Here is a 5,551-nt window from a genome sequence, read left to right on the forward strand (position 1 = left end):
AATATTAACCGTAGACTGTAAATAAAGATGGACGCTGCGTCTCCATGTCCTCTCTTACAAAAATGAAGCCAAAGTATCGAGGACACGGGTTCCTCCATCTTGTCCTGGGGACGTGATTCGGAGCCAGAGTCTGTGCAGCAGTGATTATAACTTGTAGCTTTGGTATTTGAGGTCCTGCCAATACACACACTTGACTACTAATCACGAGTACTGCATTTCGTTGTACTTGTACTATGAGCAATGACATTAAAGCTGAATCTAAATTTAATCTATTTTAAGTTTTACCTCTTTTTTTATTTTTATCGGAAAATGACAGAAACCATCATTGGAGAAAATTAATATCACAAGTACTTTGACATTTCAATCCATGTCCCATCTGCTAATATAGAGGAGGTGGGGTTTATGACGTATGCTGCAGCCAGCCACCAGGGGGCGATAAAGGTGTTTTGGCTTCACTTTCGGGATATGGGAGAAATGCTCATAAATCCAAGCGTGACCTTTAAACTTTTTTTCTCATATTATTCAGGTGGAAACTTTTAAGATTTTTCTTCAGGGTCAGTTTGGCCGTGAACCTTGTGGTGTCACGATTCACAGTCTCATGTCTCCGAACCACGATCGCGAACCGGTCAGACTCCAAACGATGTCCAATGTGCAAGATGGCGGCACCTGAGATATTTTTTTTACAGTGGCAGAAAGAGGAGATGTGGCATCCATGTTTATTCACAGTGTGATAAAGAAACGTGATGTTGATTGTTTGACTTCAGGTTATAAATCATTTCTCTCAACAGTGCTGTTGTTTTTCAGCTCGACGTGTGTGAGACTCTTCATCATCGCAGAGAAAACTTCAGGACAGACTCATTCCTCCGCGCCAGTGATTAACTTCTGAGTGAACTCAGGAATATCCCACACGTGGTGTAATGCTTGACAGGTCATCACATTGTATTCTGTGTGGCAATCACACAGAGAACAGATGATAGGCGAGCGAAAGTTGGACCGAGGCGGCGGCTTACGTTACAGATCAGCCAACTTTTAAAACTTCATTAAAACAAAATGAAAGCACTCCCCGGCACACTTAAATTAAATCGAAATGCTTTGGGAAGAGATGATGAAAGCTGGAAGTGGGAGCTGCCTGACAATTTCAGCGCTCACATACTTTCATGGCATAAGATGATTCTTGTGTGCTGAAAGTGAATCGGAGGAATGATTGTCTCTGGAAGACCCCATCTCACAGATGTAATATAGATGTCTTGAATGAGTGACTACCTGCTGGTCTGTCTTCGCACCCATAACGGAGAATATACAGTACCTGAAGAAGAGCGCTCCCGTAGCTACACCACAAGATTGGCTTCTTCTTATGCCAACCACAAGAGGGTTAAAGAGGTGACACTGAAGCTGCAGATCCAGTTTCCTCTACGTCTTTATGGTTTTTCTATAAAACAGAAGTCAATCAATGCCTGGGTTTTATATTTTAACAACAAGATTTCCTTTTTTTCAATCAAGCACGTAGAACGTCTCCTGCCGAACCCTTCGTCTTTGCAGGCGTGTGACGCTTCATATTTTCTGCGGCCTCTTTTCACTCCAACCGCCTCGCCCAGTCAGCGTTACGTCCCCACATGAGAGATGGTGCGGAGACATCCACAAGGATGAGGGTCCCGTAAACGATGAGGCCGCATCATCCGCCGTCTCCGCTCCGTTTGAGGCTCTGCTTTATGGCGATCCGGCGCTCGCGCTCCGGCCCCTGACATGTGCTCAGGTGGGAGAAATTCAACACCTTCCTCGACTTTGCCACAGGTGTGTCATTTTCCTTCCGCTGTCGAGCGTTCGTCACATTAAAACCTCGGCGGCTCTGACGGCCGCACTCCTAAGAGAAGTGGAGTAATTAAAATGTATCAATCACCTGTTTCGGCACGTGAAGTTTTGATCCGCTGCAGAACGACAATAACAAAACAATGAAAGCGCCGTGTGAGGAAATAATCTACTTACAGAGGCAGCACTGCAGGGAAGCACTCGATCAAAAGTGAAAAATGGAAGTCCGTGTCCAAGGCCTAAATGTATTCCATGGCCGGAGAATGAACTCGCCGCCCATGTGACACATGATTTACACAGGAAAAGGCCTGTGACTCTCTACAATGATAGATCTCTGCCTAAGTCTGCCTGGGCTCACTCTATGACATATAATCCTTCTCTTTTAAGTTGTAAGATAGAGATAGATAACAAAACGCTGTATTGATTTCCCTGTCTGCACACTGGCTGGGTTTTTAAGACTGCACATGTCCACGTCTGAATCTTGACCACAGTGACAACTGCCTCTGCGGCTCGGGCTATCACTGTTGCTTACGTTTGCATCATTAGATGAATTTAGCGTCTCTGATTTCCAGTGCGTGCTCTGCATGGGGATGAAATGAAACAAACGCCCTCAGTGTTGTGCAAACGTATCTGACGACTTCTTTTATTTCACACAACTATTAAACCGTAGACAGCTGCGGTGTTTCCTGTACATCTGTTTCACCAGAGTCATTTTGCTTCCCTGTGATCACGGAGCCGTCGTTCACTCTTTGAATTATGAATGTGCGGCGTTGGTTCACACACGAGACTGGAGACGAGACACATTTCTAATATACAAGACGATTAAGAATATTCTGAAAACATGTTGTGTGTTCTTAGTGAGGACCGTGGTCAGCATTGTTGCCTCACAGCAGGAAGGTTGACGGTTCTAATCCCAGTATAGCTGGGGTCTTACCATGTGGGATTTCATTCGTTCATTCATTTTGATTTATTTCTCAAATGTAAATAAATATTTCTTGCAAAAGGAGTGAGAAGAAGTCTCACCCCTTCTCAATAAATCATGAATTAATAATTATCTTGTGCTTCTTATAAATCTATAAATATGTTTTAAAACTTCTCCTGGTTGTTCGGATACTTTGCTAACTTACATTTATATTTACTTTTAGCCCTGAATGTTATTTGTGCACGTTTCCTCCATGTTTGTGTGGGTTTTTTCCGGGTACTGCATCAGACTGGGGTTACGTTACTGGAGAATCTCTGTGAGTTTGTCTCTTTATGTCGACGGTCCGTCCTTGGTAACACCTCCCCTCCCCCCTCGACCCTCAACAGCAGAAACCTTTAGAGAAAGTGTTTTTTAAATAAGCCTCAGCTGATGTAATACCACGTGTCGTCAATCGGCCTTAAAAGGAAACAAAGAGTGAGGTCAACGCACAGTGAAGCTGCACACACTGTGTCACTCAACTGAAAATATTTTCACTGTCCACTTCTGTCTTTTCTGCTTTTACTCTTAAAAAATGTCAATAAAGACACAAGACCTCGTTGCACTAAACACATGATGTTCACATCAGAGTCTCTGCCGCGTGTTTGACAGGTGGGTCGAGAATTTAGCAGCATGTGATTAAAAAGTCTTTGTTGAACATAAAACAGTGAAAGATAGAGACGGAGACATTGTTTTAGATTTCAAATGTCCAATCACGGTAAAATGATTGAATCCACTCCGATAGTTTCTTGGACTTCAGAGCAGCTCAGGCCTCGGTTGTTTGTCCGAGCTCGTCCGAGAGAAAAGTGAACTCATTATCAACACTATGACGATGTGACCCCCCCCCCCGTCAGGATTTAGTTCGAGGGGTCACAGAGGAAGTTGAGGTGGAGGCTTGACACATATTAATCTGACTTTTTTAAATCTCATTTGCTTCTCCTGCTTTCATTTTTATAACAAATCTTAATCACAGATGGAGCAGAAACTCCGGATAATGTCCACAGCGACTTACTCGGACATTTGCGTTCTGGCATAGAGCCCAGAGAACATTTATCAAAGTCCAGTTCAAGTCTGAAAGCAGCTGCGGTTCAAACTTGTTTATAAAAACATCAGCCAAGCTAACGTCAGCTAACCCGAAACCAAACCCGAGTATCATTTATAAATGTGTGTTGCTCTCTTCCACAGGTTTGGGTTTGATATCCACACTTTACTATACAGAAGAAATTTAAACAAGAGGTTTAGAAATAAAAGAGTGAGAAAGATTTTGAATTAATGTGTATAATATTATTTTCTAATTACAAAGTATATATCGATACTGGCTTCTCTGTAATCGTTCTTCAGCCTCATGCTAAATCCACACCGTGTCGTCATGTGTCAGAGTGACGGGGGATTTACCGCCAGACCCTGGGCTGTGTAAACCGTGTCCTCATGTGTGGCTGGAAAAGTGAGCAGCACGCCAAGTCACATTAACACAGCCTGATTGTCGTTCCACATTTAATTGTAGTTATATCACGAAAAAAATGTCTAAACATGTTCCAGCTCTTATGGGTCATTAAATAAGATCCAGTGTTTTTTGTTTTTTTTCAGGCTGCGTGATGAGGGATGTGTTTTTATCTCTGTGTTGTTGTTTTATTTTTCGCCAGAAGCCCACAGACCCCGGCTGTGTTTACGGACGGAGAGAAATAGCTTAAATCTGCTGGCGTCAATGCTGATTCATGTCAAACTGAGTGACAGGTGACCCGGGAGCCGGCAGCCAGACAGTGAGACGGATTACAAGCGAGCAAAACGCCAACAACCTCTGGCCTGCTGTGGGGCAACAGATGACAGCAGCGGAGGGCAAGAGGTTGAGAGCTCGGTACGCAAACTCCCCCCCCCCCCCCCTCCATCCATCCATCAACCCATCCCCCTGCTGGCCACCATCCACTCAAGCTGACTGATGGACACGGGGAAATGAGAACATTCAGTTGTTAAAATAATACTTCTCTGTCAGGTGCTCCGGTCTGTACTGTGTAGGTGTCACTGCTACTGTGGCTGCATCTGGTTAGCGTTAGCCTGCACATTAGGTCGAGTGATACGGTCGCTGTACATGTGCAGAGCAGCAGGTTGTAAAACTTGCTCGTCAGTCAGGACGGGGGGGGGGGGGTCGTTGTCCCAGCGGTAAATCCGCAGAAAAATGGGCGTGGACTCCGGATGGGGAAAGTGAAGCCAATGAGGAAGGGCCTGGAAACTGATTTCTCACAAATGACCAGGTGAGGGCGTCACCACTGGCTGCAAAAAAAACATATTGTGTAATCCTGCTAATTAACAAACAACTTGACTCAAACTTCCTGTGGTGAATAAACTACTGGTGCATATTTTTATAACTGCACAAATACACCACGGGAAAAAAAAAAACTTGTCTGTGTAAACCTGCTTGGCAATAAAACCTATAACCTATAACCTACTTAACATAACCTCAAGGTAATACGAGTGACTGGCTTCAGGGTTAAACGAGGCTGTGACTCAGAGAGTGATCTAAAAATAGGAAGGCGTGAAACAGTTTATGGAGCTGATGAAGAAGTGCAGGAAAAAGAAAAGGAGATGCTTCCGCTAACACGTTTGAAGCGGCAAAAAGAAAACATCCGTGTTGATTAACGGAGACAACAAATCCTGAATTCTCCGACTCTGATCCAGTTCTGTTTCGCTGCGTCTCTGCACAGTTCTGACAAATTCCTTCCAGGTTCTTTGCTTTTAGTTTTTCCAGTTGTCGTACTTCACTGTGCTGTGATGTTAAAACAGGAGGATTTA

The sequence above is a fragment of the Paralichthys olivaceus genome, chromosome 6 (genome assembly GCF_024713975.1).
Source record: "Paralichthys olivaceus isolate ysfri-2021 chromosome 6, ASM2471397v2, whole genome shotgun sequence".
NCBI lineage: Eukaryota > Metazoa > Chordata > Actinopteri > Pleuronectiformes > Paralichthyidae > Paralichthys > Paralichthys olivaceus.